The sequence below is a fragment of the Cannabis sativa genome, chromosome 7 (assembly GCF_029168945.1).
Source record: "Cannabis sativa cultivar Pink pepper isolate KNU-18-1 chromosome 7, ASM2916894v1, whole genome shotgun sequence".
Classification (NCBI taxonomy): Eukaryota; Viridiplantae; Streptophyta; class Magnoliopsida; order Rosales; family Cannabaceae; genus Cannabis; species Cannabis sativa.
Window position 1 is genome coordinate 33,500,279 of NC_083607.1, and position 12,128 is coordinate 33,512,406.

A 12,128-nucleotide genomic window follows, 5' to 3' on the forward strand; every position below is an offset into this window, starting at 1 on the left:
GCGATATTGACTTCAATAGATATTACGGTAAGTTTAATAAATCTAAGTCAAAGTTCAATATCGGTCCCTTCCGATGCATACTCCATGCATCCAACCTGAGCTTTACTTTAACCAATGCTCTGGAAAGAACATAGCACTTCTCCAAATGCAAGTAAACTTTGTTGTAGATTATCATATCAGTAAAACCCTATGTCTGATAAATCTAGGAAACTTTATTCACATAGTCATGTTTATTTTCCAATGTGTTGACAGCACAATAAACAGGATCAAGTATGTGAAAAGGGTTTCAAATGAATTTATACATTATATACATATAATCATGAAATAAATCATGTGAACCATGCAACATTAAATGTTATTTCTGATCTATATTAATAAGTAAATCTGATTATATTGAAATGAGTTTTATTTAGGGCATAAAATCCAACATATCAAACGATAAACAAGAAAATATGTCGACCAGGAGTACTCAACAGATTAAAGAACGATTATGTTTGAAGAAAAGTCAGAACTCAAGAAGTCTAAATTTTCTCGAGTTAGGGCAAATAAGTTCATGATGCTTAGAGTAAGAAAGATGGAAGACAGACGTTACGCAGTTCAGAAACAAATGTTATGACTGTAAAAACGCACAAAGTCATGATAAAGGAGAATCAGAAAGGTTTCTGGGCCTAGGGTTTCCTAAACATTTTCTACAGCAAAGTAGAGGATGCACTTGACATATAAACATGCAAAGATAAGCATAAAGGAAACCAGAGACTTACTCGAAGATCAAGTGTCTGTGTGTGAGCAACGTGAATCCAACAAGCAGTCAGTATAAGAGCACTTCGGTAATTTTGAAGTCAAGAATCTCTCTTTTCGCTTTGAAGTCTACTTAGCAAAGAAAGGTGACAAAAATGAGTGTATGTGCAAATGCTGTTTGGTATTTATAGGCAAGTCACGAAAAGAGGTAACCGTCTCAAAGGAACCTCAGACGCCTCAGCTTCCCTCCTTAAAAACGAATATGGGAAATAAAAAATAATCAAGTGTATCCGTCATCCGTGGAGAGAGAAAATCAGATTTCAAAATATTAAGTGTCAGAGCATTTATTAGCCAAAAACTGAAGGGACGCCCTGTCAGCCTCACATCGAGTCTCAAACGGTCGCGCTCGACACGTGTCCTCATCCAAAAGCAAAATCAGCTCGGATAAAATCTACACGCAACTTTGGATGTCCCGTACAGACTTGGGGGGAAAATGTTATCCCAATTTTTGCACTCTAATGTGGCATCACGTGAATGGTGACACGTGGAGTCCACTTGGAACATCTGCTTGAGAAGTATAGTCCGAGCAGAATACCTCGCTGGCATGCTCAGAGCAAGATATTCAGCAATCCGTGCAGAGCGACCAACACTTAGCGAATTCAGCTTTCGCATCGTGAGTCAACAACACAATCCCTATAACTCAGGGATCCATTTACGTGGATATGGCATACAAACGATCCCGCTATCAGTGTATTCAGCCTCAATCAAACGATCCTTGCATTCAACATTGATCCCACGATCTTTCTGGTTATACTCATTGTAACAAGAGGGGAAACTCTGTTAGGTTTTATGCCCTAAATAAAACTCCATTTCAATGTAATCTATTTTATTCAACATCAATAAACAAACAGAAGTATTTTTCATTCATTTGTGTATGTTTTGGTTCACTTTATCAATTGCTTGTCTATTTGATTTATAAATTCATCTTAAACCCTTTTCACATACTTGATAATGTTTATTGTGCTGTCATCACATTGGAAAGTAAACATGACTATGTGAATAAAGTTTCCTAGATTTATCAGACACAGGGTTTTACTGATACGATAATCTACAACCAGAGTTTACTTGCATTTCGAGAAATGCTATGTTCTTTCCAGAACATTGGTTAAAGTAAAGCTCAGGTTGGATGCATGGAGTATGCATCGGAAGGGACCGATATTGAACTTCTACTTAGATTTAATTAAACTTACCGTAAAATCTATTCAAGTCAATATCGCCAAGTTGATCCTAGATCAAATGTTCTTAATCCTGTGATGTTTAGGCTCAATCTTGAAAGGCTATTCATGTTCTTTGATTTGTTAGTTAAGCCTACTTTTAGGTCAGGGTGGTACGTACATTTTGGGAACACGGTAGTGCAATTGATTGGGAGCGCTAGCATAAACATGGAATCTATAGCTTCTATCTGGCGAAATAGTAAGCAAAGGATGATCTCCTTCGAGCTTGACCAAACGAACATAAATGGTGGAGTACTCATTTCACATAAGCTGAAATATCATTTATACGGGGTCAAGTGTTTTAAGGATAAAATACATAGTAGGGTGTTACGGTAATCTAATCCCTTTACAGTGTAGATCATTCATATAGAGGATCATTGATCACATTAGGATTATAACAATGGATAACTAATGATGCGTCTATATGGTGGAAGATATAGAGCATTCTATATACTGTGAGTGCAATTCTAAGTTCTATGCGTGGATTCAACGAAGAATTAATAAGTTAGTGAATTTTAGTGCTAAATTCTTGATCTACGTATTGGAAGCTCGGTTATATAGACCCATGGTCCTCGCACGAGTTGAGATAATATTGTTTGTAAGACTCATGTAATTGGTTTTGATTAATCAATTATAATTCACAAATTAGACTATGTCTATTTGTGAAATTTTCACTAAGTAAGGGCGAAATTGTAAAGAAAGAGGTATTAGGGGTATATTTGTTAATTATGATACTTTGTACGGTTCAATAAATAAATATGATAAATGACAATATTATTTAATAATTATTTATACTTATTAAATAGTTAGAATTGGCATTTAAATGGTTGAATTAGAAAATTGGCATTTTTGAGAAAATCAAATACAAAAGTGTTAAAATTGCAAAATTGCAAAAAGCAAGGCCCAAATCCATCAAGCCATGGTCGGCCACTTTTGTAGGCATTTTAAACTGATATTTTCATTATTTAATGCCAAATAATTCAAACCTAACCCTAGTGGAATGCTATAAATAGATAGTGAAGGCTTCAGAAAAATTACACTTCTGAATAAGAAAAACCTGAGCCTTCTCTCTCTCTTCCTTGGCCCCCACTCTCTCTCTCTCTTCTTCCTTCATATTTCGAAATTACCTTAGTGATTAGAGTAGTGCCCACACACAGCAAGCAATACCTCAATCATAGTGAGGAAGATCGTGATGAAAGATCATGAGCAAAGGAGTTTCAGCATCAAGGATTCAGAGAAAGAGATCCAGGTTCAGATCTTTATAATACTCTGCTACAGAAAAGGATACAAGGGTTAGAGATCTAAACGGAAGGAGTCATTTAATTCCGCTGCACCCAATGTAAGGTTTCTTAAACTTTATATGTGTTTATTTCATCGTTTTACAAAGTTCATATTTAGGGTGTTAATAAACATACCTGTGAGTAGATCTAAGATCCTGGTAAAATTAATTCCAACAACTGGCATCAGAGCCATGGTAATTGATTTACTTGCAAGAAATTTGGACTTTCAAACGATTGTTTGTTTGTTTTTCGATGGTATCATGTTGTATTGAGTGTTATTTGATGATTGATTGGCGTTTGTGAATTTTCGTGAAAATAGTTGAATATCTGTTTCTGGAATTATTTTTATTGGATAGTATGGAAAAAATTAAGCAAGTTACTTTTTTACAGAACTCAATTTCGATTTAATTTTAATTAGTTATGATTTTTTGAAGATACAAAAAAATCGGAGTTGTGCTAAAACTTGCATGCGCGCGTGGAAATCATGCACGACATGATTCCGCCGCACAAACTCGCCCAGATCAGACCCTTGTGCGTGCGGACGGGTATGCACAGCATCCCGTCCGTACAGCTCGTAATTTTTTTTTGTTTTTCTTCGTTTTTTCATGCTTTTTCATGGAATTAACTTCCGATTTTTTGTGTAGTTCTGTATTTAAACTATTACTATTCCTAATTCAATTCTAATTATCATTATGAATTAATTTAATATTTTTTAAATTTAATTCAAGGTATTAGTGTAATTTGAATTTAAAAATAGTTAGTATCTATCTTTTTTGCTTAATAATGTTTCTTATTTTTAAATTTGATTATATCTTATCTTATTTTTAAATTTAAGGTCAGATTTAAAATATTTTAAATTAAATCTTTTTTTTTTAAATAATTCGACCTTATTTAAATTTAAAATAAGATAACTATAATCATATAATTTTAAAAAGGTGTAAGATATTTTGCTAACATTTAAATTTTGTTATTTTATTTATTTAAATTACATTTAAAGTCTGAAAAAGATATTCATTTATCTTTTTAAATTTTTTATTTAATTTTTATTTATAAAGTAACATTTAATTTTTAAAAAGTAGTTAGCAAATTTTGAAATGATATTTAGGTTTGCTGAAACCTAATTTTTCAAAATTGTAGGTTTAATTTTAAATTATTTTTTTTTTAATTTCGAATTTTTTCAATTTTTTTTTTTTAATTTTCGAAAAAATATTTTTTAATTAATTATTTAATTTAAAATTAAATAAATCCTACATCCAACTATCAAGCTAACCTTGTTGCAGGAGTATGTGTTTTAGCTTATGTGTAAGTTTTCAAAACCAATTATTACTTGATTGCAAATAGTTTGCCAGATCTAATGATCTGATGGCTCCCTTGGTCAAGTTAATAGTTTGTAACAGGTATATTTACAATCTTCTTTCATCTGTGTATGACCTAGCAACTTGATAGGACCCATCAAAATTGTGCCTGTGTGAGCCTATGTGTTTAATTTCATTATAGATGCATATAGGTTAATGTTGCTAAATAAAATATCATAGTTCTTGATAAATTTTATTTAGGCCCATTTAGTTTTTGGGCTTATTCAATTAATAACAGTTGTTCATTTTAAGGTTAAATTCCTCTCTTTTGGGCCTTGTGTGAGAGTTGGGAGCAATAGAAGTGGGTACGACATACTGAACCCAGCACCCCCTCACATGAACCACCCCAATTGTGAAGGCCCATTTGCCTGATTTAAACAACTGTACTAGGTTAATTACACTAGTTTAACCTAATAAAATTGATTAGCAACATAATTAATTTCATTTATTTTGAAATTAATTTAAGAAAACCATAGTTTAAAGAATTTTATATTCTAAGCTAAACTATATGTATTTTCTTGTATTTAATTAAATATAGAATTATAACCATCTAGATTCTTTCTGAAGCTTAATTTAAATTTTTCATTAAATATTCCTATTTAAGTTGATATTTAGTTATCTACAACTAACCAACTTAAATCTGAATATCTTTTGGATTTAAAATTTCAAAATTAAGTTGAGGAATTTTAGGCATTGGTTATTAAGATTGTTTAGATATTTTTTAAGTTAATATCTTTTCGAATATTAACTTAAAATGGAATATTTAAGATATTTTTTAGGTTAATATCTTTTCGAATATTAATTTAAAAATGGAATATCTTCAAATTAAGTAGTTACAACTTAATTTTAAATTTAATTAAATTTGATTTGAAAGATATTTAAGTTGATTTTTTAGATTCTTCTAAAACAACTTAAACAAGATATTTTCAAATTTGTTCCATTTTCAATTCGAATTTTTTTTTTCTAATTTAATAATAATTGAAATTTAATTAAAGTTGATTTTTTATTTAAACCAACTTTAATTTGTAATTTTTCATTATTATATTATGGAACTTGTTCCATTTTCAATTCGAATTTTTCTTTCGAATTTAAATAATAATTGAAATTTAATTAAAGTTGATTTTTTATTTAAACCAACTTTAATTTGTAATTTTTCATTATTATAATATGGAACTTGTTCGATATTTATTTGAATTTATTTTTCAAATTAAATAATAATTGAAAATTAATTAAAGTTGATTTTTTATTTAAACCAACTTTAATTTGTAATTTTTCATTATTATAATATCGAATATTATGATTACACAAAATACATATATATATATTTTTTAAATAATGAGCTTTTAATCAAAAGATATTCGATCTCCATTGTTGGTCTTACAATAGTTAAACTTTTTCAATATAACCTCGAGACGCTAGACTTCGTCCCCCTATGGATGGTTATTGGTTGAACACTTTTAACACCGTAATATTTCATTTGATAAGTGTTTTGTGAGTTTTCGTCTCTATTTAGACTCTCCCCTACGGTGACTACTTAGAGATAAACTCATAAAACATGAAACAATGGTGGAAGCTCATAAAATGAGAATAACCTTGACTCTCGCCTACCGGAACAACGTTGGATTCTCATTTTGATCGAATAAAAGGTTGCTAAAATGTTTAATTTTAGATGAGCTGACAACTCTATTCAACTAATGTTATCTTTGACTCTCTTCTACCGGGACACTGTATTTCATTATGTTGGAAACCTTGGAAAATAAACTATGTTAGATTTAGTATTTCTATAACATATGTCATTACTTGTTATTTTCTGAACTTGTGTATGAATTTTGAACCAAAACCTTACTTCTGTTTTATTGATGTGTTGTAGTGTCTATAATCCCCTTCTCATTCCACTCCTAATTTATCTTAGCAATTGAACTTGAAGTTATAAACTCCTTGTCAGAGTAATACTTCACATATGCTCATGATGGACTTTAAATTCCAGAAAGCATGTAAGCTGGGAATTGTTGACTCTGAAGAACAAATAGTTCATAACTCCATAAATCCTACTACTTCAAGCTTAGTTGAGAAGATAAGAGAAAGTGATTCCACTTCCTCAAGTTATACTTCACAACAAAATGAACTAGCAAGAACAACAATTAACAAATGAATAAGCAGTAATGCTTTAGTCTTCGAACCATGTGTGTTAGAGAATGATAAATCCATTTGGATTCTTGATTCTGGGTCTACAAACCATGTAAGTTGTTCATTGCAATTGCTTGAGAATTGGAATGATTTGAAATCCGAAGAGTTGAAACTTAAAGTTGGTATTGGCGAAATGGTTTCGGTTAGAGCTAGAGGAAAAGCCAAACTCAAGTTCCAAAACAGAATTTTGGAATTAGACAATGTCTTATACATTCCAAATTTCAGTAGAAACTTAGTTTCTGTTTCATGCTTACAATTGCAACAATACAAATTAGATTTTTCGAATTCTGGTTCTACCATTTCTCGAAATGACATTCAGATTTGTGTTGCATCCATGGAATAGGGGCTTTATGTTCTTAGACCAGACACCATTTTCCCTACATAACGAACTGTTTAAAGTAGCTAAACCTAGAAACCACAAAAAGCAAAAGATCGTTGATGATAATGAAACATATCTATGGCATTTACGTTTGGGTCACATTGGCTATGAACGGCTAAACAGGCTAACCAAAGACGGTCCATTGAAAAATGTCGTCTTAGGTGAATTACCTATTTGCGAATCTTGCCTAGAAGGAAAGATGACCAAACGTTCTTTCTCTGCAAAGGGAGAGCGTGCCAAACAACCCCTAGGGTTAGTGCATTCCGATGTCTACGGACCTTTGAATGTCAAAGCCCGAGGTGGTTATGAGTACTTTGTCACTTTCATTGACGATTACTCTAGATATGGACATATTTACGTTATGCATAAGAAATTTGAAACATTTGCAAAGTTTCAAGAATTTCACGCATTGGCTCAAAACCAATTGGGTAAAACATTAAAGATCTTGCGAACTGATAGGGGTGGAGAATATATGGATATGCAGTTCAAAGATCATTTAATTGAACTTGGAATTGAATCCCGATTAACCGCCCCTAGCACTCCACAGCAAAATGGAGTTGCAGAAAGACGGAATCGAACGCTTTTGGAAATGGTTAGGTCCATGCTTAGTTTTTCAACTCTACCTACGTCCTTCTGGGGATATGCGATTTAGATTGCAACCGACATTTTAAATGTTGTTCCATCTAAATGAATCCCTAAGACACCCTTAGAACTCTGGATTGGTCGTACACCTAGTTTACACCATTACAGAATCTGGGGGTGCCCTGCTCATGTCTTAAGAAAGAAAGACGACAAACTTGAGTCACGAACTGAAGTCTGCATGTTTGTCGGTAATTCTAAAGAGACTAGGGGTGGACTATTTTATAGTCGCAAGGATGATAAAGTGTTTGTTTCTACAAAGGAAACTTTCCTTGAAGATGACTATATTAAGAATTTCAAATCACAAAGTAAAGTAGTATTGGAGGAAATGCGTTTAGATATAAGTCCTTCCAATGTTCCGTTCTCTTCCACACGTGAAGAGGACAATCCCACTCCCTCAGTTGAACCAACTGAGAAATCTACTACTAAAGTTTCTGTTCAGAAGATCACCGCACCTCGTCGTAGTGGGAGGGTTTCAACAAAACCTGCTCGTTATGGCTTGGATGGTGAAATCAATATGGTCGTAGGTGACGGTATTGATGACGATCCATTAACCTATAAACAGGAAATGGCTAGTCCGCAACGGAAATGATGGTCGGCCGGCATGGATTCAGAAATGGATTCCATGAAAAAGAACAAAGTCTGGGAATATGTAGACGCACCTGACGACTATCATCCGATAGGATGCAAGTGGGTTTACAAGAAGAAAAGAGGAGGAGGCGAAGTCGAAACTTTTAAAGCTAGACTTGTAGCCAAGGGTTATACCCAAAGAGAAGGCGTGGACTATGAGGAAACTTTTAGTCCTATTTCCATGCTCAAATCCATCCGAATTCTTCTCTCCATAGCTGCTGCTTTCGATTATGAAATCTGACAAATGGATGTCAGGACTGCCTTCCTTAATGGGGTACTTGAAGAAACCATCTATATGGAGCAACCAGAAGGTTTTGTTCTTCCTGGGCAAGAAAAGTAGGTTTGCAAATTAAACAGGTCTATCTATGGACTTAAGCAAGCTTCTCGCTCATGGAACAAAAGGTTTGATGAAATCATCAAGACCTACGGCTTTCTTCAGAATGAAGATGAACCTTGTGTTTACCAACTCAAGGAAGACCAAATAGTAGTATTCCTGGTCCTTTATGTTGATGACATTTTGATTATTGGAAACAATGTCAAGAAAATGACTCACATTAAGGAATGGCTTAACACTCAATTCGATATGAAAGATTTGGGTGAAGCAGCCTATGTTCTTGGTATTTAGATTATTAGAAACTGGAAGAATAGATCTCTTGCTCTCTCTCAAACAACCTACATAGACAAAGTCTTAGAGAGATTCTCCATGAACAACACCAATGAGGCAAACATGCCTTCTAGATATGGTATTCGTTTATCTAAGGAACAGTCTCCGACTGATCCTCAAGAGATAGAGGACATGGCGAAAATTCCCTATGCCTCTGCAGTTGGAAGTCTAATGTATGCAATGTTATGCACTAGACCTGACATCTGTTATGCTGTTGGAATAGTGAGCAGGTATCAGTCTAATCCAGGACATGAACATTGGAATGCAGTTAAATATATTCTGAAATACTTGAAGAGTAAAAGGAATCTTGTGTTAGTCTACAAGGGTGGTGCTTTAAATCCCATAGGCTACACTGATTCAGATTTCCAGGCAAGTCTTGAAGACAGGAAATCCACATCAGGGATGGTGTTTACTCTTGGGGGTGGAGCAGTGGTTTTCGAGAAGTGCTAAACAAACCGCAATATCGGACTCAGCTATGGAAGCTGAATACATAGCAGCAGCAGAAGCTGCTAAAGAACTTGTCTGGCTAAGAAAGTTCTTCACCAGTATAGGTGTCGTTCCTGGAATGGAGAAGCCTCTGGTTTTACTTTGTGATAACAATGGAGCAATAGCAAACAGTAAAGAACCTCGAAGCCACAAGAGAAGCAAACACATTGAAAGGAAGTATCACATTATCAGAGAATACGTGGCAAGAGGGGACGTACTAGTTGAGAAAGTTGATACAGAGGACAACCTAGCTGATCCATTTACCAAAGTCCTGGCCGTGACAGCCTTTGAAAAGCCCCGTTAGAATTTAGGATTAATTGATATGTACTAATTAGTTTTATATTAGTACAAGTGGGAGTTTGTTAGGTTTTATGCCCTAAATAAAACTCCATTTCAATGTAATCTATTTTATTCAACATCAATAAAGAAACAGAAGTATTTTTCATTCATTTGTGTATCTTTTGGTTCACTTTATCAACTGCTTGTCTATTTGATTTATAAATTCATCTTAAACCCTTTTCACATACTTGATCATGTTTATTGTGCTGTCATCACAATGGAAAGTAAACATGACTATGCGAATAAAGTTTCCTAGATTTATCAGACACAGGGTTTTACTGATATGATAATCTACAACAAGAGTTTACTTGCATTTGGAGAAAGGCTATGTTCTTTCCAGAACATTGGTTAAAGTAAAGCTCAGGTTGGATGCATGGAGTATGCATCGGAAGGGACCGATATTGAACTTTGACTTAGATTTAATTAAACTTACCGTAAAATCTATTCAAGTGAATATCGCCAAGTTGATCCTAGATCAAAAATTCTTAATCCTGTTATGTTTAGGCTCAATCTTGAAAGGCTATTCGTGTTCTTTGATTTGTTAGTTAAGCCTACTTTTAGGTCAGGGTGATACGTACATTTTGGGAACACAGTAGTGCAATTGAGTGGGAGCGCTAGCATAAACATGGAATCTATAGCTTCTATCTGGCGAATAGTAAGCAAAGGATGATCTCCTTCGAGCTTGACCAAACGAACATAAATGGTGGAGTACTCATTTCACATAAGCTGAAATATCATTTATACGGGGTCAAGTGTTTTAAGGATAAAATACATAGTAGGGTGTTACGGTAATCTAATCCCTTTACAGTGTAGATCATTCATATAGAGGATCATTGATCACATTAGGATTATAACAATGGATAACTAATGATGCGTCTATATGGTTGAACATATAGAGAATTCTATATACTGAGAGTGTAATTCTAAGTTCTATGCGTGGATTCAACGAAGAATTAATAAGTTAGTGAATTTTAGTGCTAAATTCTTGATCTACTTATTGGAAGCTCGGTTATATAGACCCATGGTCCCCGCACTAGTTGAAATAATATTGTTTGTAAGACTCATGTAATTGGTTTTGATTAATCAATTATAATTCTCAAATTAGACTATGTCTATTTGTGAATTTTTCACTAAGTAAGGGCGAAATTGTAAAGAAAAAGTTATTAGGGGCATATTTGTTAATTATGATACTTTGTATGGTTCAATTAATAAATATGATAAATGACAATATTATTTAATAATTATTTATACTTATTAAATAGTTAGAATTGGCATTTAAATTGTTAAATTAGAAAATTGGCATTTTTGAGAAAATCAGATACAAAAGTGTTAAAACTGCAAAATTGCAAAAAGCAAGGCCCAAATCCATCAAGCCATGGCCGACCACTTTTGTAGGCATTTTAAACTGATATTTTCATTATTTAATGCCAAATAATTCAAACCTAACCCTAGTGGAATGCTATAAATAGATAGTGAAGGCTTCAGGAAAATTACACTTCTGAATCAGAAAAACCTGAGCCTTCTCTCTCTCTTCCTTGGCCGCCACTCTATCTCTCTCTTCTTCCTTCATATTTCGAAATTACCTTAGTGATTAGAGTAGTGCCCACACACAGCAAGCAATACCTCAATCATAGTGAGGAAGATCGTGAAGAAAGATCATCAACAAAGGAGTTTTAGCATCAAGGATTCAGAGAAAGAGATCTAGGTTCAGATCTTGATAATACTCTGCTACAGAAAGGATACAAGGGTTAGAGATCTGAACGGAAGGAGTCATTTAATTTCGCTGCACCCAATGTAAGGTTTCTTAAACTTTATACGTGTTTATTTCATTGTTTTAGAAAGTTCATATTTAGGGTGTTAATAAACATACTTGTGAGTAGATCTAAGATCCTGGTAAAATTAATTCCAACAAACTCTTCCTCCCCAACCCTCCTAGCCCTATAAATAGTGATGTATCTTCACTAGGCAGGGGATCGGTCGAAACGCAGTTGAGCTAAGACTATACCTTAAATATATTATCTAAGAACTATATATTCAGAGATACTATTGTAAGAGCTATAAGAAAAGGAATCTTTCTCCTTGATCTTAAGTCAATACAAATAACGAGGATTAGGCTATTCCTGTGTCTTTTTATTGACTTATCGTATATTTGTTATT